The 27,803-nt window shown below is 44.6% G+C and overlaps 1 protein-coding gene across 3 annotated transcripts in view; it reads right to left on the bottom strand.

Moving 5' to 3' along the window:
* Pkig (cAMP-dependent protein kinase inhibitor gamma) overlaps window positions 1-27,124 on the bottom strand; it is a 74,493-nt gene extending 47,369 nt beyond the window's left edge. The window contains exon 1 of one of the 3 annotated variants that reach the window (XM_059261865.1): window positions 27,019-27,124. The gene's annotated coding sequence lies outside the window, so the exon portion shown is untranslated. The other 2 variants (XM_059261866.1, XM_059261867.1) reach the window with 2 other exon arrangements.
* Between the last annotated feature and the right edge of the window lie 679 nt (window positions 27,125-27,803).

Below are 27,803 nucleotides of genomic sequence, written 5' to 3'. Positions count from 1 at the left end.
TACTATTACTATAATGCTGAGGATGAGACCCAGGTCCTCAGGAACCCTAGGTAAATGCTCTACCTTTTGTGGCCCCACTCATCTTTCAATGTGCACTTCTTATCCCAGTGGTTCTCAGTGTGGATATTTATCACACAAAGATAACCAGACAAGAACACCTACGTAGATACATCCATCAGTAACAGTGTTTATAAAGAAAGTGTTGGTGACATGTTTACACAAGTCACCAGCTACCCACAAACCTCAAGTCTACTTGTTTGGTAAAGCAGAGGCCTCATCTCAGAGACTCAGGATTAACTGAGACTATCTGAAGTACCCAGTTCATAGTTTACATTTTGTTGCTGTTCCTAGAGCCATTTACATCTGTAAAAGAATATACAAAATACCAAATTGTCAAATGAGGACATTGCTGGATGTCAGATAGCAAGAGGCATCCATTAAATTATGTACTTCCCCAAGTCCTTAATTTTTAGAAGTGCATGTTAAGACCATATCTATGAAAAAATAAGACATTACTCTTCAGGAAAAGAGGGTGGGTGGAGGTGGAACTCAAGGGCAGAGCACTTGTCCAGTATCCACAAGGCATTGGGTTTGATCCCCAGCATCACAAAAGAAAAACAAAGCAAGGATGGAGAGAATCAAACTGAAGGAACACACACAGAGGAGAAAACAATTTGGGGACAGTAATAGGAATTGGAATTGGCTTAGTAGATCTCAAAACAAAACATAGTTCCTAGCCAGGCGTTAGTGGCTCACGCCTATAATCCCAGAGGCAGAAGCAGGCGGATCTCCAGGTTTGAGATCAGCCTGGCCTACACAGTGAGTTCCAGGACAGCCAGAGAGACCCTGTCTTGAAAAAAACAAAACAAAACAAAACAAAAAACAAACAAGAATAAAAGGAAGGAAGGAAAGAAGGAAGGAAGGAAGGAAGGAAGGAAGGAAGGAAGGAAGGAAGGAAGGAAGGAAGGAAGGAAAAGACAAAGAAAAAGACAAAGAAAGCAAACCCAGTTTTTTGGGGACTTAAGAGACTGCTTAGTTGGGTGAAGGCACCACCAGTCCACCAGGCTGACAACCTAAATTCAATCCCCAGGACTCCCAAGGTGAAAGGAGAGAATCTATTTCCTCAGGCTGCTGTCTGTCCTCTGTCACACACACACACACACACACACACACACACGCACATACACACACACACACACTGGTTAAAAAAATTCTTTTGTCCTAGGTGAAAACAAGATCTCCAAAGTATTTCCAGGTTCTATCCATTGTGCCAGTGACACAGTTACAAGAGCATTACTTAAAAAACAAACAAAAACTACCTAGGGGATTTATGGGATGGCCTCATAAAATCCAAGATCTTCCTACACACATATGAGAAAGCTCTTTAAAATCCTATCTGCCATCCAAGCAGGCTCCCGCCACATGGATGGATCTCCCAGCTAAGCACCATTTGAGTTTGGTGCTGCAAAATGTAACAGAGATAAAAGCTGCAACTCTCAAACTGGCTCTTCGGGACACAGAAGGAAGAACTGGGGTTACAGGGCCAGTCTGTGGGTTATAAAGAAGAGAAGGAACAAGGAGCCAGCAGGATGGCAGAAACTTGGGGTCCCCTCCTTAAGACCTCAAAATCACCAGCCAACAATACTTCCAATGCTTTAATGAGTGTGTTCCCTGTTCTTGAGAAAAAGTAAGAGAAGGAGATAGTTTCAACTCCGAGTTGGCAAATCAAGAACAGAGAAAGGTGGCTAGGGAGCACAGTTCAACTGGAGTGCCTGCAGCTCCAACCCCCAAAACTGACAAAAGGGGGAGAGAGGGAGAGGAAAGGGGGAGGGAGAGAGGGAAAAAGAAACAAAAGAGGGGGGACAGAGGTGACCTAGAGAAGCATATGCCACACTTTCTACAGAATCCTGGGGACTTTGGGCAAGACATGAAACCAGGGGTCTGGTCTCAAAGAGCTGGGATATCTGGATCACAGAGTTTTTTTCAGTTATTTGTTTAGTTTTGAGACAGGGTCTCACGTAGCCCAGGCTGGCCTTAAACTTGTTATGCACCGAGGATGGCCTTGTCCTTCTAATTCTCTTGCCTTCACCTCCCAAGTGCTAGGATTACAGGTGTGCCTGCCATGGCCCATTCATGCAGTATTGGGAGTCAAATCCAGGACTTTGTGCATGTTAGACAAGTACCAACTGTGCTACATCCCTAGCCCCTGGATACTTTATCTAACAAGTGCAAGTGGGTTTGTGAGATAAGGGGATAAACATGTGATCTTCAATTCTGATCTTCAATTTGACTGGATTAAGACATAGCTGGGTAATGAATGAAACTCACTGCTCTCTCGCTTGCACACATGCTCTCTTTTCTCTTGGTGTGTGTGTGTGTGTGTGTGTGTGTGTGTGTGTGTGTTTGCATTTTCAGAGACAATTAAGACCTTGAGGGATCTGATCAAATGAATAACTTAATCCCTTGATGGATTCTAACATGGTAGCATTATTGGGAGCCGGTGGAAGGGAGGGGGTAGCAGCTAGCTGGAAGTAGGTCACTGGGAGCATGCCCTTGAGGCTGTATCTAGCCCTGGCCATTTCCTGTATTCCCCCCCTCCCCCGCCCCCTGTTTCCTGTGTACTGAGAATAGCTGTTCTCTGCTACACACTCCTATCATCACCATGTTCTGCCCAAGTACAAGGGGCCAAATGACCATGGACTGAGCTCCTGAAACTATGAAATCCTTCTTCCCTTATGGTTCATTATTTATGTCAGGTATTTAATCATATGACATAAGGCAATTAATATGCATGAATGTATGAAAATACACTGATGAGACTCCTCCATGTCAGTGAAATGCTTTCCTGCTTTCAGCGACTCCTACTCAATGTACATTATGTATCCCTTTGAGAATCTACAGAGAATGTGTATTTTCAAACAATTTTCTTTCAAGAGATCAATGGAATCTGATGATCATCTTTGGGTTTGTCACAGGTGCACAGATCACATCCAGAAACTCTCAAGAAAACTGCAACAGTCTTGATGGACATTGCTTGTTGTTGGTAATGGGCATCAAGCCACTTGCAGTTTATGCACAAGGCCCCACAATAATACCAACTCCCATCCATGCATTTATAAATGTGTGTTGGGGCCAGATACCCCAGGCCCTGGAGACATAGATGCGTGCCATGAGACCTTTTACAGGGTTAACAATGGACTGAGGGAAGCAGAGGGCAAATAGACCTCCACAATATAGACAGGATGTATCAGAGCACACACATCAGACTGACCTCACCCCTCAATTTCCTTTTTGGCTCCAGGACTTACTAGCTACAAAACAACAGGTGGAAATGATTGACAGGAATTCTGAATAGAAAAGAAAGCAGTAAGCAGTCTAGAAACTATGGTACCATTGTTAAAGGCCTAGTCCTCTCTGCCTGTGGACTGCTGGACTTTGTGTCTACAGAAAAGTATCTCAAAACAAGAATAGGTTTCTTGGGTCTGGGAAGCCGGATCAGTCCATGACACGCTTGTTGCACAAATAAAAGGACGTGAGTTCAGATTCCTAGCACCACCCTTCAAAGCAGCAGCTAGGGGCAGGACCTGCAGTCCCAGGCTGGCCTTGAACTCTGCTTCTGCCCGCCCCCACCCAGTGCTGGAATTAAATGTGTGTGCTAACATGTTGGGACTCAGATATTCTTTTATTTTATTTATTTGTTTGTTTGTTTATTTATTTAATGGTTTTTTGAGGCAGGGTTTCTCTGTGTAGCTTTGCGCCTTTCCTGGAACTCACTCTGTAGCCCAGGTTGGCCTCAAACTCACAGAGATCTGCCTGCCTCTGCCTCCCGAGTGCTAAAAAGCGTGTGCCACTGCCACTCGGCCAGATATTCTTTTAAACAGTACTTCAAGAAAAAGGAACTTGGGGTGGAGAAATGGCTCAGGGTTAGGAGGGCTGGCTGTTCTTGTAGAGTACCCAGATTCAGTTCTTAGCACCCACATGTTGGCTCACAACTGTCCAGAACGTCAATTCCTGGGGGTCTGATACTTTGTCTTTCATGGGTACCAGGCAAGCATGTAGAACATATAAATACATACATGCAGGCAAAATACTTACATACATAAAAAAAATAAAAACTGAAGCTTTTTAAAAAGAGAAAAAAGAAAAAGGAATTAATTTCCTTTAATCCTCACAGACACTTTATGATCACTTTATCACTATTCTCATTTTACAAGTGAACAAGTAAAAGCTCAGAATGTTAACTTGCTTAAAACTGCAAATCTTTTAAGAAAAGAAATCAAGTTAGCTGTCTAAAAGGAAATACTTTTTTGAGATTTATTTTATTTTATATGTATTGGTGTTTTGCCTGCATGCATGTGTGTGCACCATGTGTGTGCCTGATGCTGAGGAAGGCCAGAAGTAGGTGCCTGATTCTCTGGAACTGGAGTTACAGATGGTTGTTAGGTGCCATGTGGGGGCTAGAAACTGAACCTGGGTTCCCTGGAAGAGCAGGGTACCCTTAACCACTGAGCCATCTCTCCAGCCCTATATTTTAAAGTTTTAATTATGTATCACCTACTATGTGTGTGCTTATGTATGTGTGTACAGACATGTATAAATGTGCAAGCCACAGGCCAACTCAGAGTCGGTTTTCTCCTTCCATCACATGGGTCCCAGGGGTTGAATTAGTTTTGGCAGCAAGCACCTTTACCCACTGAGTCATCTCACCTGCCCAAGGAAACACTTTAAAAATTACATTTTGGCTGGGGTTGGGGATTTAGCTCAGTGGTAGAGCGCTTGCCTAGCAAGCGCAAGGTCCTGGGTTCGGTCCTCAGCTCTGAAAAAAAATTACATATTGGGAGGTTGGAGAGATGGCTGAGTGGTTAAGAGCACTGACTACTCTTCCAGAGGACCCAAGTTCAATTCCCAGCACCCACATGTTAGTTCACAACTGTTTAATTCCAGTTCCAGGGGACCCAGCACCCATGGCAAAATACCAACAGACATGAAATAAAAATAAGTAATTTTTTTAAAAAATTACATATGGCACTGAAGAGATAATTCACTGCTTAGAAGCATTTGTACCTAACATCTCAGTGTCTACAGTGAAAACGGGGAACTCTGGTCATGTGTACCTATAACCCCAGTGTGTCTACAGTGAGAACAGGGAACTCTTGGTCATGTGTATCTATAATCCCAGTGTGTCTACAGTGAGAACGGGGAACTCTTAGTCATGTGTACATATAATCCCAGTGTGTCCACAGTGAGAAAGGGGAACTCTGGTCATGTGTACCTATAATCGCAGTGTGTCTACAGTGAGAACGGGGAACTCTGGTCATGTGTATCTATAATCTCAGTGTGTCTACAGTGAGAACGGGGAACTCTGGTCATGTGTACCTATAATCTCAGTGTGTCTACAGTGAGAACGGAGAACTTTTGAGCCACCTAACCTTGTTTATACAGCAGTGAACATGAGATGTCCGCCTCCAACAGGCTAGAAGGTAAGGACTGACACTGTTGTCCTAACTGAAACCATCCTCTGACCTTCACATGTATTCTGTGGCATGTGTGCCTGCACTTACACACATGAATAAACATGTGTGGTACCAGCTGGTCATGGTAGCACATCCTGTAATCCCAGCATTTAGGAGGTGGAGAAAGGCAGATCACAGAATTCAAGACTAGTGTGGACTATATAGTGAGTTCCTGCACAGCCAGGGCTACACAGTAAGACACCATTTCAAAGTAAAACTAAATTGGTTGATGATATGGCACAACAGGTAAAAGTACTTGTCACCAAAAATGAGGACCTGAGTGTGACCCTGGGACCCATATGGTAAGAGAACCAACTCTTGCAAGTCATCCTGATTTCTACATGCACAGTGTGGCACGTGTATACCCATATACACATCACATATACAAACACACGTACACATAGAGTTATTTTTATTTTGTTGTTTTTTGTGGGTTTTTTTGTTTTGTTTGAGACATGATATCTTACTGTTCTATTGCTGTGAAGAGACATCATGACCAAGGCAACTCTTTTCTTCTGTTTTATTTTTTAGGTTTTCTTACCCCCAGGAGTGGTATTGTTTTGTTTTTTGAGACACGGTTTTGCCGCCAGGCAGTGGTGGCACACATCTTTAACCCCAGCACTCGGGAGGCAGAGGCAGGTGAATCTCTGTGAGTTCGAGGCTAGCCTACTCTATAGAGTGAGTTCCAGGACAGGCTCCAAAAGCTACACAGAGAAACCCTGTCTCGAAAGACCAAAAGAGAGAGAGAGAGAGAGAGAGAGAGAGAGAGAGAGAGAGAGAGAGAGAGAGAGAGGGAGATTTTCTGTGTAACCTTGGCTGTCCTGAAGCTCACTCTGTAGGCCAGGATGGCCTTGAACTCACAGAGATCCACCTACCTCTGCTTCCTGAGTATTAAGATTAAAGACATGCACCACCACCACCACCTTGTTAAAGCAACTCATAAAAACAAAGCATTTAATTGGGGGCTTGCTTATAGTTTCAGAGGTTAGTCATGGTGGGGAGCATGGCAGCATGCAGGCAGACATGGTGCTGGAGAACTAGCTGAGAGTTGTACACCATAATCCATAGGCAGAGAGAAAGAGAGAGAGAGAGAGAGAATCTGGGGCTGGTATGGGCTTTTGAAACCTCAAAGACCATCCCTAGTGGCACACTTCCTCCAAGGCCACATCTCCTAATTCTTTTAATCCTTTCAAACAGTGCCACTCCCTAGTAACTAAGCATTCAAATATATGAGCCTATGGGGGCCATTCTTATTCAAATAATTACACATGCTCTCACTATATGGCCCTGGTTGACCTGGAACTCGGTACATAAACCAAGCTGGCCTTAAACCCACAGAGATCCACCTGCCTCTACCTCATAAGTGTTGGGATTAAATGTATGCATATATAAAGTTATTTTTAAGTTCCTTTGGACAATGTATGTCTGTGTGTTACAAACATGTGCATACTCTGACATAAATGAGATGTTTATACCAGAGCTATCTATAATACAATAAAATGGAAATACATCTGGCTACTAAAAATGTGGAGACACACATGCTACAGTATCCTCTAAACTGTTTCTGAATGGTGCTCCTATACTCCACTTCCCTGGCCCAGTCCAAGGTTGCCTTGCCTAGCTGACATTGAAACTCAAGCAACAAGCTGAGCTGGGCATAGTAACACACACCAGTATCCCAGCTCCTGGGAGGCTGAGGCAGGAGGATTTCAGATTTGAAGCCAGCCTGGGCTACACAGTGAGACCTTGTCTCAAAGCAAAACAAAAGGGTTAAAAAAGGCAGCCAGAGTGAAGAGGAGGTAGAGTTCTTGATGCTCAGCCCTGATACAGGCTCTCCCTGGTGGGAATGGCCGAGACAAGCATGAGGAGGAAGGAATGAAAAGCAGAGGGGAAAGTCTGAGTAGGACCTGGAGGAAGAAAAGAAAACAGGGTTTCTAGAAAAGAGGGGTGGAAACAGTACAGACGATGAGGTGGGATCTATAAGACCAATGGGCTCCTGAGCCAGGAGAGATCCCCTGAGGGTGCTGAGCCAAGATAAGAGGCACTTTAGACACTTGGATTTCCGGCCAGTGCATACAAACTAGTTATAAACTCACATATAAACCTAAGGAGCGTGTCAGGCTCTAGAGAAACAGGAACTTCATAGACCAAAGTTATTCCCTAGTGTGTTTAAATACTGTTCCTGTGAGTTGTTTGTTTTTGTTGCTGTTGTTTTTGGTGTTTTGTTCTGTTTTGTTAGAAAAAAAGTAGTTGAAGAGGTCTGTGTCTCTGAATGCATTTTAACGTTTGCTCATTTAATTTTAACAGAAATTGAAAACTTCCTAAGCCAAAATTCCAGCTCATGGAAGGTGGAGAAGGATCAGAAGGTCAAGGCTAGCCTTGGCCACATAAGAAGTTCAAGGAGCTCAAGATCAGCCTGGGTAACTCTGTCTCAAAAAACAAAAACAAAGCTGGGCGGTGGTGGTACACCCCTTTAAACCCAGCACTTGGGAGGCAGAGGTAGGTAGATCTCTGTGAGTTCAAGGCCAATCTGATCTACAGAATGAGGTCCAGGACAGCCTGGGCTGTTACACAGAGAGACCCTGTCTCGAAAAACAAACAAACAAACAAAAATAAAACCAAGAACCAATATTTGTAACAGCAACATTGCAGATAAATCTAGATCCTTCCTTTCAGAATAATAGTGAAGAAATACAACTTTTAAAAATGACAAATCACACTGTCCCCTTCCCAAGAACATTCTTTGATAAACTCATCTGAAAACTAAAAAAAAAACAAATGAACAAAAAACCAACTGGATCTGGGTGTAGCTCAGTGGTGCAGAGCCCTTGTCTGGTCTACACAAGGCTTTGGGGTCAACCCCCATGGGTGCTGGGTCAGAGTGGAAAACATTAACAAAAATAGCAGAGTACTATGTTAATGATTTCCGGTAGCACATCAAAAACCCTCGTCTTAAAGGAAGACACTTAAATGATGCCAAGCTTCAGGAAATCTACAGCTCAAAACCTAACAATGTGTTTATACATTTGGAAAAGGAAGAAAGTCTCATGTGCCATAGGCAACAGAAATAACAATCAAACACAGCCACTCCTCTCTGCTTCCTCATTGGAGTGTCCATGGAAGCCCCCCCCCCCCACTTAGTCTCTCCCTGTCCACTCTTTTAGGAGACTTTTTGTGCGCTGCGTGCGTGCGTGCGTGCTCGTGTTCGTGTGTGATCGTGGCGGCACACTTGTGAAGGCCAGAGGATAACTTGCTGAGGTTGGCTCCCTCCTTCTACTGTGGACAATGGGGACTGAACTGGGTCTTCCTGGTTAAAAACAAGTGCTTTTAGCCACCGAGCATCTCAGCAGCTTCCTCTTTTTCTTTTCTTTTCTGTTTTTGAAACGGGTTTCTCTGTGTAGCCCTCACTGTCCTGGAACTCACTCTGTAGACCGGTCTGGCCTTGAACTCTGAGATCCGCCTGCCTCTGCCTCCCAAGTGCTGGGATTAAAGGTGTGGACCACCACCAACTGGCTCTTTTAGGAGACTTTCTTCAAAATGCAGGCTCTGGGGAGGATTTTCAGGGACACCTTGAGGAACAGTCTGCTGTGCTCTGTGCAGACACTTAGGCTCCCACAAAGCATTGAGAGGTTTGTCCTGAAAACACTGCCTGTCAGCCAAGAGGCTGATGTGTTCTCAAGCTGAGAATCCCTGCCTAGCCAGCAGCAATGGGCTCCCCAGCGCAGCCCTGTTCCCAGTGACCTCCTTTCCAGTTTTCAGACAGCAGTAAAGTAGAGCCCACATCCCCACTGATCTTGCATCAGATGAAGTATGGCTGCTTGTTCCATGGGAGCGTGCTTTCTCTCCTAAACAAGCTTTACTCAGGTTAATGAAACTCCCACTTAATGACTGCTCGTCAGCTCTTTGTGACCGGACCTTGCTAATGATTGCAGATCTGTGTGTCCAGTGTCACCTCACTGTCCTTCCATCAACTGCTTTCAGTTCTTCCCAAAGCCAGCTCTCCCTCCACCACTTCAAGGCTGCCAGAGTTACAGCTTTTTTGAAGTCTTCAACTTCCTTTGGCCATCCTACCCTTACCTTTACCCTTCCTCCTACTCAACCCTCTATTGGCCCATCAGTCTCAGCTCAGCCACATGCAAAAGCACATGTGCAGGCCAAGATAACACTATGCTCCCTTCACCCTTATAAAGCAAGTGGACTGGGTTGTAGCTCAGTGGTAGAATGCAGTCCCAGCATGCAAGAGGTCCTGAGTCAACACTGTAACAGTAAAAACAAGTGGAAACCATTCAAGGGGTGGGGGAAGAGAAAGAGAAGGTACACTCCACTGTCAGGCCTGACAGCAGGCAGGGTTTCTGTTCCTCAATGCTGCAGCCCTGCTGCTTAGAGCGTGTCTCAGATGATCAAGAGAACACAGTGAATGAACGATAAATGAAGTCATGGGGTATTAGTCATTCTGCTCTGTAAGCCTTCCCCATTTGTCTCCTCTTGGTATGTTGTCTGAATTCTGCTCCACAGTCTTAAGCCCATCATAAGAGCAACACAGCCCTGGCTCCAACTTGGCCTCTTGTTCCTATCTCAGAGAAGGAAAACTGCCAAGTCCACAGAAATTAAGGTGACAACAATCTTCAGAGAGCAAGATGTTCCTCCTCCTCACGTGTACACTTGTCCAATCACTTGTCCAATCACTCAGCCAATGGCATGAGTTTATCTAGGCAAAATGTTATGTGTTTTATTTGGCTCCATGGTACCAATCACACTGGCTATTATCAGGGTGGCATAAACTTTCCTGAGATGAAGTAAAGTTTAAATAAAATTTAAAAAAAAAATGCTAACTGAATTCCCTAAAACTTCCCTCCCAGGCGAGATCATTATGAGGCAGAGGAAGGGAAATGAGGGTGAGTCAGCGTGAGTCAAAGCGAGGAGAAAGCGCTTCTGGTAAACAGTTGCTCTTTTCCAGACAGGATTAGGATTACCCAAACCCCACCGCTAAAAATACACAGATAACAGGTGGTATACATTATATAAGTACTTCCAAAACAGAGACTCGGTCACCAACTCTAAAAAGGGAACAGTTAATCAGAGTCAGCCAGGCCTTCTTGAGCCTGATTCTTCTTGGAGAAGCCCCAAGAGCAAGCAAATGTTTCCACTGAAGCCACGGAGACCCTGAGTGCCCCCACTGCACTATAGCCCCCACGGCCTAACTCCTCCCATCCACAGTACTCTGATCTAGGCCTCTGCATTTGCTCTCTGAAGAACCTGCTCCCTCCTGCTGGGGATGGAAGCCAGTCCTCCTGCATGCTAGACAAGCACTTTACCACTGAGCTCTACCCTGGGCCATGAGACAGGACGGCAACAAGAAGCCCACACAGCCTGGAACTCCTGGACTCAAGCAATCCTACCACCACAGCCTCCTCGTTTTGTTTTCATTGATTTTACTGGGGGGAGGCACGTATCATTGTGTGCACTCTGGATGTCATGAGGACAATTCTGTGGAGACAGTTCTCACCTCCCATCTTAACGTTGGTTCCAAGGATTGAATTCAGGTTGTCAGGCTTATGTGACAAGCACCTTTAACTGCTAGGCCACCTCACTGGCCCTCCTGCCACAGCCTCCCAAGTGCGGGAATTACAGACATGTAAAGGGATTGCCTCAAACGGAATGCTTCATCAGATAAAGGAGGTGGTGGGCCCAGGAAATCCCAAGCTACAAAAGCTACAGGATCATCGGGGCATGCTGAAAGAGATCTGGGTGCCACATGGTGCCTCCTGCTGAACATACCCAAAGCCCAACACATGCATGCTGTCTTCCTTTCCTCTCCAGGAAGCCCACCATTCTGCCTGGATTCTTTACTGGGAGAGCAGTGTGATACAGTCAGCAGGGAATATTTTGAAGGTGGCAGGATCAGAGTCCTTTTCTGAAATGGTCTCCACAGTAAATGGATACAGAGGCCAGCGGTGTAGCTCAGTAGGTATAGCATTTGTCTAACATGCTCAAGGCTCTGAGTTCAGTCTTTAGCAGTGTAGAAAGAAAAGAAAGGCATACATATGAAGGGCTCCGACTTGGTCCCAGCCCACAGAAGAATTCATCCCAGGGACCTCAAGAGAACGGTTTGTTCATGGGATTTGCTTGCTGACACAGGCCAATCCTTCCTACTGGGCTCAGGATGAGACTACACTCCCTGTCATCTACAAAGCCTCCTGAGACCCGGGCCTTGGCCATGTCTCTAGTATGAAATCAGGCTGCTCTCCCTTCCTGTTTGTTCTCCCAGCTAATGGTCCTACGGGTTTTTTTTAACAAGCCAAACTTAACTCCTAGGACCATTATGCCTGAAGTGCCAGTTGTGGCTCTATTACTTACATATTATGTGACCATGGAAAAGCTGGAGTCACTTGGGACTCAGTTTCCTCATCCATTAAGTTCAATCATTGAGGAAATAGTCACCAAGCGCTTTTCACATGGCATGTCCTGTTCTAGGCACTCCAAGGCAGTGATCAACGTCGCTTACTGTCTACTGGACAAAACCAATTTGAGGAATAAACAAGTCACTTCAGACAATACCAAATTCTACAACAGAAATTAAACAGAGTAATAAAACCCAGGAGTCGACTGTCCTAAGGTGTGGATCATCTGCTTCTGCTGGCTTCTGCCACCCACCATATCATCTTTAACTCCAAATTCTGGACTCTGCCTCTTCAGCTACTTCTCCCCCACCTCTCTAACCACTCGTCTCTCCTCGCCTACTCTGTAAGCATCTTCTTGGTCTGCCTGGCTCCTGGGGCCTGCTATGCCCTCCTGGACACCCAGCACTCGGAAAGGCTCTGTCTCTTGTTGGCTCATTGGAGTCTGCTGTACGCTTATCCACTGTGGTTCAGGGCATCTCTGCTAAGACACTTACCCCTCCTTCTACTGGAATCCTTCTGGTGGAGTTCCTCTTTGTGACCCTTTTCCCTAAGCCTCTCCCACTTCCTCTTCACCCTGCTTCTAAAGGATGGCTTCTTTCATGCTTGCTCTAACCATGAGCTCTCTCACTCACAACCAGATTCATCAACTCCTCACCTGCCTTCTCTGACCTCTTTCCTCTTCAGACACAGAATTTTTATTAAAGCCTCATGGTATTTCTACAAAAGGCTTGGCCTCAGTACACCTCAACAAGCAGAAAATGGCACCCTTGATTTCCACATTCTCAAAGGTTATAACAACTACTGCCGCTGCATAAGCAAAGGATCCCCACATCTCGTCTAAGCCCTCTGTACTCCCTGCTCTTGTCTTATCTCTGAGCTTTCTTTATTCTGCTCAATCAAGTTGCTCTCTCTGATCACTAAATTCATTTCACAAGGATTCAAATGTCTCTTGAGCATGGATAATATTAAAAATTGTTATACACTGTTCTAATTTAAAAAAAAAATTTTTTTAAAGGCCTGGCTGTGGTGTTGGATTATGGCCCTCCCACTCCAGACCCAAGCATGCATGTTTAAAAGTTTCCTCCACATATCTGTCCTGGGTGGTGGGCACGTGACTGTGACAGAAAGAATGAAACAGAACACCCCATCCACCCACCCAAGACACCATGTGCTTTAAAACAACCAAAGAGTAAACTATTCCCCAAAGGATTACTGCTTATCTCATATTCCTCTTCTTGGTTTTGTTTAACTCTCTAAATACTCTCCTCTCTTCAATGTCTAAAACTTTTGCTAAAGTATAAACTTTCTTTTATCTCAGGATTTGTAAATTCATTGGGTGTGGTATAAAATCTGTAAAACCTATAACAAAAAGTTATCTTAAAACTTGTAAAAAATTGAAGTTTAAAATCTATACATAGGTAATCTTAATTTGCCACAGCATGCTTGTATGTAACTTGAATTCTTGTTTAAAAAAAATACATCTGCTACAGCATACTACTACACATATGTAACTTGGATCCAATTCTTGCTTGTGAAAAATAGGACAAATCAACAAATGATTGATGATTAAGGTTTATAAACTCCTAAGGTTGTAAAGGTCTACTCAGGATAACAAAATCTGACTTAGAGATATATGTCTAGGCACTTAAACAATGTCTTATGATGAAGGTTTATAAACTCCTCAGGTCCACTCAGGCTGAGAAAAACTGACTTGAGGATGTCTGTCTAGCCTCCCTGTCTTTGCTAACTTTGTTAAGCTTTCGCTATTTCTATAGACTGAGTCATATAAAAAACTGTGATATTCTGTAAAAGCACAGTGTAAAAAAATCAGAAAAACAAGGTTACCAGTCCCCCTGTGGGCTGTTTTATGGTTTAAAGTTTAATTTTAATGCTAAAGAATCTTCTTTTCACCGGGCGGTGATGGCACACGCCTTTAATCCCAGCACTAGGGAGGCAGCGGCAGGTGGATCTATGTGAGTTTGAAGCCAGCCTGGGCTACAGAGTTCCAGGAAAGGCGCAAAGCTACACAAAGAAACCCTGTCTCAAAAAAACAAACAAACAAACAAAAAAAAAAAAAAAAGAATCTTCTTTTCAAATTTTTAAGGCTCAAACTTAAGGATAAAATTGTAAAATCCTAATCTTGTAAAAGTGACTACCTTGTAAACTGTTAAAGATAATTAAGATATGCAAGTTGATGGTCAGTTACCTTCTAAATGACCACATTCTTTAATGTGCTTAGAATTATGCTTTTAGTTATGCTAAGTACAAACGTAATTCATTTACAGGGACAAATTTAAGCTGTCTGTTTATATTGTTCAGGTTAAGCCTGAAGCAAGTAACTAAAAACAAGTCAAGTTTGTTTAAAATCAGGTGTAGTTAATATATTAGATGATGGTCCTCAAACCCCTCCGAGAGATAGGCTGACTATGGCCTTTAAGGTGTTTAATAAAAAAGCCTTCTTCTATGCTGGGAAGGGAGGCAGACGGATCTCTGGGAATTCGGGGCCAGCTTGGTCTACAGAGTTGAGTTCCAGGATAGGCTCCAAAAGCTGCATAGAGAAACCCTGTCTCAGTCTCAAAAAAACAAAACAACAACAACAACAACAACAACAACAAAAGCCTTCTTCTGATAAGTAGAAATACCAGATTCTGGTAGCAGCTGCTGAGGCTGTCTCCAAAGAAGATGGGCAGCAATGGACTCTACCTGGATCTTGCTTCAAGCGTGATAAAGCTGACTACTGAACAAAGAACTACTCCATGCCTCACCCACCACCAGGGCCCTTCCCAAACTATGGACACTGTTCAGTGTTGTTATCCTCTGATACAAGGTAAGTTCCAAGTTAACATGGGCTGCCTTAGAGCCTGTCTTTAAAAAATAAAAAATAAAAATAACCTAGTAACAATTTCACTTTTCAGTGATTAACAAGTGAGATCAAGGAATCCATTTAGATCTATTGAAAGAGACAATAATTCAGAAGAAAGAAGAGTGCTCTCAAAAATAATGAAAATCAAGCCAGGGCCGGAAAGATGGCTCAGTGGGTAATGAGTTAGCTATATACATGTGTGAAGACCTGAGTTTGATTCCACAGAACTCATCTAGAATCTCAGTGCTCCTACACAGAGATGGGGCAGAGACAGGAGAATCCCCAGAAGTTCACAGGCCACCTAGCCTTGCACATACAGCAGCAAATGACAGAGACTCTGCTTCAAACCAGATGGAAGACAAAGACCAGCATCCCTGGTCAAGACTGTCCTCCAACTTCCACACACTTGTGGCTGCACGCACACGTGTGCACGTACCAGGAATGCTGGCACACACCTGTAACGCCAATACATGGGAAGAGGGGGAAGGAGGGGATCACAAGTTCAAGGCCAGTATGGGCTAGGTAGGAAGATCTTGTGTCAAAAGCAAACCAATCAATCCACTAGAAAGGAAGACTGAACTAGAAGCAACGCACCTTCTAGTAAGACGCTGGCTAGAAGATGAACAGAGAGGATTTGTGCCAGCTCCCTTGAAAAGCATCAACCAAATACATTGAAAACACAGGAAAAAGAAGTCGGTGTGTACAAGGGGGGGAGGGAATGAAGAGTTCAACATGCCAGTGAAGTTAATGGTGGCTTTAGGGCACTGCTCTTATATTTGTTTGGGGTTTGGGGATTATAAAGTTGGGGCTTAATCTCCTTGAAGTTTATAAATCATGTGATGGTATGAACCACAAATGCAGCCAACTTATGCTATCAAAAACAACCGTCCAATATTTAAAGAGTGAAGCCTAAATGGCAACTAGTTGGTTTGTTTTAAAGGAAATATTGAAGTTTTAAGACTTCCTGAGAATTTGGGTCTAGTGCATTGACTTTCTGGCCTGGGTTTCTGTGACCCAGGGGATGTGACAGCTCACTGTCCTGTCCAAACAAACACTGCAGACGTTTATTAGAACCATCAGGGTAGTCCATTTCTCTTCCCACAGAATCAAATTTTATCTGGACAGATAAGTCTGTTTCTGTTTTGGAAGAATGTTCTGCATAATCAGAATTCTTTGTAGCACTGAGGAAAAGGCAGGCAGTTTAAAACTCAATTTTCTTTAAAAGAAAAATAAAGGACTGATTTTTCTCCAGAAATCCTGGCTTTGGGGAAAGTAACGCAGTAATCTGAGGATCATGGAGCTATCTTTAATTAGGAGTTGTCAAATGACTGTGAGAAAGCTGAACTTAAGGACACTGTTTATATTTCAAAGACTGTAAAAGAGATTCTGCTACAGAAGTTTCCCAACACTGCCCCTTAGCCAAAGACTCCTTAGGAAAATGATTTTATCAACTAGGTTGGTAAGAATTTCAACTCCAGTGCATATATGGAGCTATAAAATGAAACTGTTTTCATGCTTTAGAAATAAATGTTTTAGCAGGGCTTTGGTGGCACACATCTTTCATCTTAGCACTTAGTGGCAGAGGCAGGTAGGCAGATCTCTAAGTTGGAAGCTAACCAGGGCTACATAGTAAGAATCTGTATAAAAAATAATGAAAACAAACAAATATTTTAATCAGACATGGCAGTGTATGCCTGTAATTCCAGCACCCAGAAAGCTGAGGCAGGAAGACTACCACACACTGAGACTAGCCTGGTCTACATAGCAAGTATCAGACCAACCAAGGATCCATAGAGTGACCCTATCTCACAAATGGGCAAAAAAATAAAAAGACACCTTTTTTGCAAATGGAAAAGCACTTATTGTGTGCTGTGGGATGTTCTGTATGGCAAATGTGTTGCTAATTAGTCAATAAATAAAACACTGATTGGCCATTGGCTAGGCAGGAAGTGTAGGCGGGACAAGGAGGAGAATAAAGCTGGGAAGTGGAAGGCTGAGTCAGAGAGACACTGCCAGCCGCCTCGATGAGAAACAGCATGTGAAGATGCCGGTAAGCCACGAGCAACGTGGCAAGGTATAGATTAATGGAAATGGATTAATTTAAGCTGTAAGAACAGTTAGCAAGAAGCCTGCCATGGCCATACAGTTTGTAACCAATATATAAGTCTCTGTGTTTACTTGGTCGGGTCTGAGCGGCTATGGGACTGGCAGGTGACAAAGATTTGTCCTGACTGTGGGCCAGGCAGGGAAACTCTAGCTACAATTGTGTTATAAGATTTATTTGCTGGGCTGACAAGTGGATCTAGGGGTGAAGATCATGAAGTCTCAGAATGAAAAGCCATATAAGGCACTAGCTTATTACCCCAAAACATTCCAGGGATATGATTCCCTCTAGTCAGATTACTCTGGAAAATTATCCTTAATGTTAATTCAGAAATATATTTACGTGTATAACGTGTGATGCTCTATGGGCTAGGTAGATTAGACACTTTAGTAGGCCCACTCTCCTATGAAGAGAACTACAGCTGGGAAAGGACGGCCCCCCAGGTCACTAGCTGGGTGCCTCAGCTGCCACACTTGCCTTTCTCCTGCTGTGCAGTGATGAGCATGATGACCACAGCAGCAGTGGCACCTAAGTCACACTCACCACGCCGTGGGCACTGTTCTTTACACTTCCGTATGTCCACTCATGCCGTGCTCACAATAACCCCTCACTAAAGCTGGGTGGCCTGTCTGTGGGTCACCAGCTCCACTCTGTCTACTCTGCTCATCTTACACGCCCTGCATCTCTCCCCAGAAAATCAAAGTGGGCACCCTAAGACCCTATGTTCTTCACCTTCATCTCAAATCATAATTCATTCTTAAATACTAGTAATTATTAAAGCTGGATGGTGGGTAATAGGGATTGCTTTATACTGTTTGCTCTTCTTTTGTTTAGGTTTGAAATTACCTTTTAAACATTTATGGTTTTTCCCCTAACACGGAATCTGACCCATTGAAGAGGCCAGATGACTAGCCTCCACTAACACTGAATTCCTAAGACAGTGTTACTGAAGAGGGCTCAGCAGTAAATGAAAGGGGCATTGATTCGTTCACTAGTTCCAACAATAAAGACTAACCCCAATTATGTGTAAGGCTGGGTAAAGGTCCAGTGAGGGACTCCTGTCCTCACCAAGCTAAGAATTTAATAACGAACACCCATGTACTACTTTGAAAAGTAATTATGCAAGGGACTAGTCATGAGAAATGCTATAAAAAGAAAAGTTCAAAGTGCTACAAGAGTCAGAAAAAGAAGGAAATTCCATTATACAGAACTTTCCAGGACAGTCCAAACTTTTTGATGTATTAAGCATTATTTAAATTCAGTAAGTGGCTCACAAAAGAAAGGGTGCTATAAATGCAAAAGCAAGTCAGGTCTGGAAAGCCACATTCTCTTTTATGGTATTATGGTGGCTCCCGGGGTGGAGGTTTAGGATTGTTCTGCAGTCTCAGGATCAAAATACAGATTAGAGAAGATGTGTGTGTATGCATGCATGTGTAAATATGTGTGTGTACACACACAGGTGCTCACACATGCAGAAGCCAGAAGGCGCGCGCGTGTGTGTGTGTGTGTGTGTGTGTGTGTGTGTGTGTGTGTGTGTTTAAAACAGGGTCTTTCACTGGGGCGGTGGTGGCACATACCTTTAATCTCAGCACTCAGGAGGCAGAGGCAAGTGGATCTGTGAGTTCGGGTCCAGTCTGGTCTACAGAGCAAGTTCCAGGACAGGCTCCAAAGCTACACTGAGAAACCCTGTCTTGAAAAACCACACACACACACACACACACACACAAAAAAAAAAAAAAAAAAAAAAAAAAAAGGACAGGCTCTTTCACTGAACCTGGAACATGCCAATTCAGCTTGACTGGCTGGCCAGCAAGCCCCAAGGATTCTCCCGTCTCTACTTCCTTAGAGCTGAGATTATAGACATACATGGTCATATCTAACTTTTACATGGGTGCTAGGGATTGCACTAAGGTACTCAATCCTACTAGGCAAGCACTCTACCCACTGAGCCATCTCCTCAGCTGACATTTTTCTTTAAGATTTATTGGTAAGGGGTCTAGCGATGCTCAGTTAAGAGTGCTTGCTATTCTGTCTTTCTAGAGTTCTAGTACCAGACAGTGCTATTCAGGCTGCTGGAGAAGAAATGATAGTAATGATTTCACCCAGCACCAGACCCTGAATACTACAACACCAACCCAGCGCAATAGTGGCATGACCGTTACAGAAGTGACCAGCCACTCTCTGCTTGGACTTGAGGCCTGCTCCCCAGGAGGGAGTTCGTGCCTGGGACTATAAACCTGTCAAAAGACCATGGGTGGAGACATCATAGGCCCTAAATTTTTCATGGTGTCAAACTGCCTTCTAAATATTTCTATCTATACATCTGTGTTGCTCTTGACCTTACTCAGAGCTTCTTCCTGCACTAGGCAGTGGTTAATGAACTGAGTCATAACTGTCAAAATGCTGAGAACAAGTGACCACGAGTACTGAGCCCTAAATGGGACATCTGTATCATACTCCCCACGCCCAAGGTTTGAGAACACTGCAGAAGAGGGGAAAAAAGAATGATGAGCGGAGGGTGGGGAGGAGTGTTGTGAAGTGCTGTCTTCTGGACATAACAGGCTTTTATAGTCAGGAACTCACTACAGCTGTGGATAAATGCACGTGCCCTACATAATCAGTCAACCTCCCATCAGGCAGCACTAACTGGACTCTGGTTACACACACACATAAACACAGTCATACATTTATGAAATTGTCAAAGTATATATAAAGCAAAGATTTTCTTTAAGTGCACCCTTGAATGCACCTACTATGTAAAAAAAAAAAAAAAAAAAAAAAAAAAACCAGAATCACAGATGCTGCCATCTTTGAGCAGTTTCTCCAAGAATCAATGTGAAGAGAAAAGCTAGGAATCCTGGTAGAGAGGCTGTAATCATGAAAGGAGCAAGACAGGATTGCTGTAACTCCCTTTTTCTAAAAGGTTTTTGTAACAGGTCTCCTAAAGTCTTTGAAGAACAGGGGCTTGGGCATGGCTTAGTTGGTAGAGTGCTTGCTTGTCTGGCATAGCATGCTTGAGGCCCTGAGTGTGGTCCCCACCAGAACCTGTGCATGGTGGAGCACACCTGTAGGTTCAGAAGGTCAAAGTCATCATCCCTACTTAGTGGGAATTCATGACTGGTCTGGGCTAGAGACTGTGTCAAAAGAAGCATGGGACCAGGGCGGAGGGGATTTATTGCTCAGCATTGTATCATTTGCCTAGACCCGGTTTCAATCTGAGAGGAAAAGGTGGGAAGGAAAGGAAGAGGGAGGGAGGACAAAAATATAGGAACTACATAGGAAAGCTCAGATATTAGACCCTAGGACTTCGAGGACACAGCTTCTAGAAGGAGTCTCCTGAATCCTCACCTTTAGTTTCCCTTCTGAAAAGGAGAATGATCTTTGCCCACCTCATGGAGCTGCTTCAAGGGCAAAATGAGAGTGTAGACTTGCATATTTCAGAAATTCAAAGTGTTGAGTTATTTACAAATGCCAGCACGGCAGCCAGCTCCTTCCAGAATGCTCTGAAGCAGACCTCGGGTTGTGGAATAGAGAAGGTGATAGGCTGGGGTCATCCAGACCCTGAAAATTCTTTTTCTTTTTTCTTTTCTTTTTTTTTCTTTTTAAGATTTATGGTAGTGGGCCACACCTTATATCCCAGTACTTAGGAGGCAGAGGCAAGCAGATCTCTGGGAGTTCAAGGCCAGCCTGGTCTACTGAGTGACCAGGACAACTGTTACACGCGAAACTCTGTTTCAAAAAAACAAAAAAAAAAAGAAGAAGGAAAAATTATGGATTTGTTTTTATTTTTTGGAGACAGAGTCTCACTGTGTAGCTCTGGCTGTCCTGGAATTCACTATGGAGACCAGGCTAGTCTCAAACTCACAAGATCCTCCTGTCTCTGCCTCCCAAGTACTAGGATTAAAGGTGTGTGTCACTACTGCCCAGCTATACATGTGAAATTAAAAATAAATAAATAAATCTTGAGTTTTGCAAAACTGGTTAAACAATGCAAATACATTTAACATTATTAAAACCTATATTTTAAAATGGTTATGAGAAAATGATAGATTTTATGTGTCCTTTACCACAAATAAACTTTAAAAACATTTTAAAAATAAAATTTATTTATTTTTATTTTATGTGCATTGTTATTTTGCCTATATGTATGTCTGTTTGAGAGTGTCAGATCTTGGAGTTACAGACAGTTGCTAACTGCCATGTGGGTGCTGAGAATTGAACCCAGGTTGTCTGAAAGAGTAGCCAGTGCTCTTAACCACTGAACCATCTCTCCAGCCCCTTAAAAACATTTTTTTTTCTTTTTTCTTCTGGAGCTGAGGACCAAACCCAGGGCCTTGCGTTTGCTAGGCAAGAGCTCTACCACTGAGCTAAATCCTCAACCCCTAAAAGCATTTTTTTTAAAGAACTAATATTTAAGCTGGTGATGCACACCTTTTATCCCAGCATTCAAGAGACAGAGGCAAGCCCAGCATAGTGGCGCATGCCTTTAATCCCAGCACTCAGAGACAGAGGCAGGCAGATCTCTGAATTCGAGGCCAGCCTGGTCTACATAGTGAGTTGCAGGATAGCCAGGGCTACACAGTGAGACCCTCTCTTGAAAAAAACAAACAAAAAAAATGAGACAGAGGCAGGCAGAAGTGACAGAAGCCAGCCTAGTCTATATAGCAAGTCCCAGGCCAGTCAGATGGCATAGTGAGACCCCATCTCAAACACAAAACAAATAAACAAACAAGAACTAATATTTCCAGAAACTTTTCCTACATATGTATTTTTCTCAAAAAAATATTTTTTGAAGCCAGGCGGTGGTGGCACATGCCTTTAATCCCAGCACTCGGGAGGCAGAGGCAGGCGGATCTCTGTGAGTTGGAGGCCAGCCTGATCTACAGAGTGAGATCCAGGAAAGGCACCAAAGCTACACAGAGAAACCCTGTCTTGAGGAGAAAAAAAAAATTTTTTTTTCCTCAAAAAATTAGAAGCATACTGTGTTAAGAGTCTGCCTCTTACACCTAATCACACGGTGCAGATATCTTTCAAGTGTGCATAACTGCCACCTAGTTCTGTTTTTATGACTGAACTGCCCATCACACGTCTGTTTCCAGCTTTTTGACATCATAAATCACCACGGCAACATCTCTGCAGACTTTCTGATGATGTCTTACTACTGGTACTGGCTTCCACCTGCCCCCTTTGCGGTACCAATGCCCTTAATTTCCCCTGGGAAAACCACCTCCTTGTCCTACCGTCCATTCTCGTTTGGTCCTCCCACCTCTTAATCAACTTTATCCTATGTGGTTAGGCACAGCATGCCTAAGTATATTGCTTAGTATGTGTCTTTTATGTGGCTATTGCCATTTCTCCTACAATTACATTTCTGATTATTACTGCTATTATAAGGCTATTGCCTTTGGGAGGTGAAGGTGCGGCTCAGTGGCAGAGCAGGTGGTTAACATGCTTGAGGAACTGGGTTCAATTCCTGGCATCAAAAAAAAGAAGAAAAGGAGAAAGAGAAGGGGGTGTGGCCTGTTCTCTCTCTTGTAGCTGTTTGCTCAGTTAATCTTAGTATATTTAAGTATTTTTAAGTTATCTCTTGAATTTTCTCAGCACATAATATGCAAGGTATAGAATTACACCACCTAGGTAGTGACCAAGAGCAAAAGCACTGGGCTAGGAAGATGCTCAGTAAGAGCACTTGCTGAACAAGCATGAGGATCTGAGTTTGAATCCCCAGCACCCACATAAAAAGATGGGGTGGGGGGCTGGAGAGATGGCTCAGAGGTTAAGAGCACTGGTTCTTCTTCCAGAGGTCCTGAGTTCAATTCCCAGCAACCACATGGTGGCTCACAACCATCCATAATGAGATCTGGTGCCCTCTTCTGGCCTGCAAGCCTACATGTAGGCAGAATATTGTATACATAATAAATAAATAAATCTTTAAAAAAAAAAAAAAGATGGGGTGGGCTGAGAAATGCTCTAGGTCAGTTGGTACTATTACCTATTACCAGGGACCCAGACTTGATTCCCAGCACCCACATGGTGGCTTACAACTCCAGTTCCCAGGGCTCCTGCATGCACGTGGTGCACATACAAACACTCAGGTACATATATGCACATATAAAGTGCAGGTAAGACTGTGTATGCCTGTAACCCCAGCACTATGGTAGACAGAGAAAGGGAATCCTCGAGGCTGGCTGACTGCCAGCCTGACTCTAGGTTCAGTGAAAGATGAAGAGTGATAGATCAGAACACCACACCTGCACACACAGGCATGCGTGCATGCACTCACACACACAGATTAAAAGCCCAGCAAACTGAAACACAGGACCCAAATATAATGAGATTTCAGGTAAGCATTTAACCACAGTTTTCATCCATAAACTGGAGATCATAACAGGGCCTGTCCCACAAGGTGTTTATAACCAGGCATGGTGGCGCACTCCTTTAATCCCAGCACTGGGGAGGCAAAGTCAGGCAGATCTCTGTGAGTTCAAGGCAAGCCTGGTCTACAGAGTGAGTTCCAGAGTAGGTTCCAAAGCTATAAAGAGAAATCCTGCCTCAAAAAAAAAAAAAAAAAAAAAAAAAAAAAAAAAAAAAAAAGGCTGTTTTACTGAAGGATTGTAGACTGCTTGCCTAGAACACTCAAGGCCCTCAACCGCAGCAACCCACCCCACCAAAAGAACAGGTTATATTGAGAGTAGCACTTAATATACTCAGAGAAGTGCTTAGTATGATACTGACTCGAAAAGGCCCGCAATCTGCCAACAACGAGAGCCGGCTGGCTCCCACACTAACACACACCTTTGTCTGAGCTTGCTGCCTTCCACCTGTGCAGTCTGCTGGCACTAACCTGCTCCCTGAGCCCAGCCACTCCTACCTTCCAGAGAAAGTTGTGCTATCGGTTTCTCCTTCCGCTCCCATGTCTCCTCAGCCTTTCCCTCCCACCAGCTCTATACCAACTGCATTGAAGCGCTCTCCCATGCTTTATTGAAAAAGGAAAAAAAAGCCTTCCCTTACTCCTCGATCGCTCCCCAGCCTCTCCCTCCCTCCACAGCCAGCCTTCTCGGAGCTAGCTGCCTACACTGTCTTCTCACATCCCACTCTCACCTCATCCTACTGATACATTACACCAAACCTTTGGAAGCTGGGACATTCTAGATTCCGCCCCCGCCACTCACCACATCTGCTCAGTCAGGTCCCCAGTGACCCCTGGAACTTATTTCCTCAGTCGGCACATTCTAACCCTAACTTCTACTTGCTACTCGGTGGCATCTAGCAAAGCTGGCCTTCATTACCACACTCTTGGTTTCCTCTTCCAGAGCCATTTCTTCTTGGTGTCACCTAAGTGAACAGTTCTTCCAAGAGTGTGCAAAGCAGCAACCCTCAGATCTGGGCCCTTTTTAAATCTCCTTCCTGATCCTCCTGCTTCAGCCTCCTGAGTGCTAGGATTACAGGTGGGAGGCCCCACAACTGCTCAGTATTGATATTCCACTTCCAGTTGTAGCGGACAGCTTTCACTACCATAAATAAACTAACACCACCAGGTGTGGTGGCCTGCCTTTAATCCTAGTACTCTGGAGGCAGAGGCAGAGGCAGATGAATCTCTGTGCGTTTTAGACCAGCTTGGCCTATAAAGCAAGTTCCAGGCCAAATAGGGTTAATTGTACAGTGAGACCTTGTCTCAAAATAAACAAACTAAATGAACCTGTGTGTGAATATGTATATGTTAAAACAAGGTTTCACTCTGCCCAGCCTAGCCTTGAACTTGTATGTAGCCAGTTAAACTCTTGGTCCTCCTGCCTCCACCTCCCAAGTGCTGGGAAGACAGGCAAGTGCCACCACGCAGGGCTCTGTAACATTGCTTTTGAATGTGTTTGGAATACTGTCCCTTTATCATTCTTACCAGCTCTCCAGACAGTGCTAACTCACACTACTCCCTCCCCAAACCTCCAAACTAGACTGTATTCACCTGCCCAGAGGACTCCATTAATACATCACACAGTCACTTGTCAGAGGCATCAATTCCTACCCAAGTTCTCATCGCCACGATGAGGATCAGCTTTCTCCTCATAGTACCGCACAGTGTCGGGCACCTCATACTTGCTGTGGTTTGCATGTATCTCCCAAGGGTTCATGTGTTGAAATTTCACCTCCACTGTGAGGTGGCAGGTGAGGAGATTGGAAACTGTCTGAATACAGTGTCTAGAGGTGGGACCTTTGGGGGGGAATCAACATTATTAGATAAGGTCATTAGGTTCTTGTGACTGAGTACTAGGACTCTGTGCGAGAAGGTCAAGGATGCAGCTCAGAGGCAGAACACCTGCTTCATATAGGCAAGGTCTGTCTCTTCAACCTCCAGCACCACAAAAAGGGGACTCCTCAAACTCCCCATCTTGTAATATGCAACACTCTGAGCCATCTTAGGACTTTGCTATAAAAAGGCCATGGTCAGAAAAGCTACCCAGTCTCGGGTATTTAACTTCAATAATGAAAAAGGTCTATGATGGGGTTGGGGATTTAGCTCAATGGTAGAGTGCTTGCCTAGCAAGCGCAAGGCCCTGGGTTCGGTCCTCAGCTCTGAAAAAAAAAGAAAAAGAAAAAAGAAAAAGGTCTATGACAATATTCTGTATCTGGTTTTTGAATTACCATAAATAAATGGCTGCAAAGGGAAAAATAAGAGTGATGAGACCGCCAGGCACACGCCTTTAATCCCAGCACTCAGGAGCAGAGGCAGGCAGGTCTCTCTGAGTTCGAGGACAGCCTGGTCTACAGAGCAAGATCCAGGACAGTCAGAACTATACAGTGAGACCCTGTCTCAAAAAAATCATACAAAAATAAGAGTGATGAGACCAAAGAGGGTGAGGGATCAAGCACACTCACCTACTGATTAGAATCCTCTGCCAGCTCACACCTGTATCCTAGAACTCTGCAGGTGGAGACACAAGTTCAAGGCTAGCCTCAGCTACAGAGAAGCATCAAGGCCAGCCTGGAGACCATAAGACCCTGTATAAAACAAGGAATCTCCTGAAGGCCCCCAAAAATAAAATCCTAACTTCCTTTACCACCACCACCCCACCCCAAAAAAAAGTCTGTCAGGAAGAGCAGAGTCTTCTCTCTCAAACATCAAGTAGAGACTATTTCTACCTTTCAGAGTCTCTTCCGGCCTGAAATTCTTTTTTTTTTTTTTTTTTTTTTTTTTTTGGTTTTTCGAGACAGGGTTTCTCTGTGTAGCTTTGCGCCTTTCCTGGGACTCACTTGGTAGCCCAGGCTCGGCCTGAAATTCTTGAGAGATTCTCTACAAGTCAGGCTGTCTCCTCAGGGCTCCGTCTTCCTAACACTGGGCATGTCACCAGCCTCGTCTCCTGGCCAACACACCGGCAAGCTTCATCTCTCCTGTAGGAAGTAACCTTCTTGTGTAATCCCCTAGGACCACCTCTCTCACCTCTGAAGGTCTACAACTGCCCTCTCGGCATTCAGTTTCCTGTACGCGCAAAACCACAGCTCAAATTACACCGAATTCCTGTTCCTAGGTCTGTTTCCTACGGACAGGAGTGGAGTTCCCTAAGGACAAGATGTCTCATTCACTTTTTTTTTTTTTTTTTTTAAACGGCTGGCGATCAGCCCGGGCCCTTGTTCTCAATAAATCCTCAATGATGTTCCCCGTAGCAAGAGCATCAAGGAAAGCTCCCACGTATCGAGGATTTTACATAAAAGGCACTTGTGATCATCTTACAAGACAGGTGTTCCCATTAGAACCCCATTGTGCAGGTGAGAAAACTGACACAGGAATAAGTCCAACCTCGACGGTCCCCCGAAGAGCGGCACACGCATACCTTCTCTTCAGTTCCTAGTTACTCGACGACCAACCCTCACAGAAAAGGAGCTTTTAAAAAATTGTTATTTAAAAAAGAAAACTTTCCAATGAGCCTCAAGAGATGCGTCAGAATAAAAGCCGAAAGCGCACCCACCCGAACCCGCCGAACCGGGCCGGGGTCAGAGGGCGTCGCAGGCGCCCGCTCCCGGGCCCAGGGGACAAGGTCCAGCCCTCCGTCCTTGCCCGGCGTCCTCGCGGCCCGTCCCTCGCCGGCCGCCTGGCGGACCGCTCCTGTCCGAGCCGCGCCCGCCCGCTCTGCCGCCGCTTACCTGCCGCCTCCGTCGCCCTCGCGGAGCCCGGGCCGCCGGCGCGAGCGCCTCCCCGGGGCCGCCTGGCGCCCGCTGCCGGCCGCCGAGCCGTTGCCTAGGCGACGCGGCTGCCGAACTCCCGCGTCGCTCGCGCTACGGCGGCCGGGAAGGGACGCAGCTGTGGGCGGGGAGAGGACGGGAGGAGGCGGCGCTCGGCAACAACGAGGAGTGGGTGGAGGGAGGAAAGCTGTCCCGAGGCTGGGAGCCTTCGCTCCCCGGAGAGGGAAGACGGACGTGGGGAACAGCGAGGCTCTAAGGGAGGGAGTGTACCTCGGATGATGCCTATGTCTCAGTTCATCTTTGGCACGCGAAAGGCGACCGTATGTAGAGGGGCCCTATGGCCTAAGGTTGCTAGGTTGATAATAAATGGATTTTTTTTTTTGAGTTTGTCTTTGGTTAGTTGGTTTGGGTTTCTATTTTTTTTTTCTTCCTTCCTTTCTTACTTTGCTTTCTTTTTTCTTTTTTGAGACAAGAGTTCATGTATCCCAGGCTAGCCTTCAACTCAGTATGTACCTGAAAATGATCTTGAACTCTGCCTCTACCTCCCAACTTTTTTGGTGGTGGAAGAAGTAGAATATAGGGCCTTGTTGCTTGCTTGGCAAGTGCTCTACCACCGAGCTACAAGCTCAGCCCCTTGACTGGAAATAAAGAGTAGAAGATTGATGTGGAGTGACAATTCTCTGTTATAATCTCTGGAAGGAAGAGGTGTGGCAAATAGTGAATAAAATTGGTTTTCGGGAATGATA

Source organism: Peromyscus eremicus, chromosome 4, assembly GCF_949786415.1.
Source record: "Peromyscus eremicus chromosome 4, PerEre_H2_v1, whole genome shotgun sequence".
In the NCBI taxonomy this organism is placed as follows: domain Eukaryota; kingdom Metazoa; phylum Chordata; class Mammalia; order Rodentia; family Cricetidae; genus Peromyscus; species Peromyscus eremicus.
The sequence above is the reverse complement of the archived record's forward strand: the minus strand, read 5'-3'. Positions and strand labels throughout refer to the sequence as shown.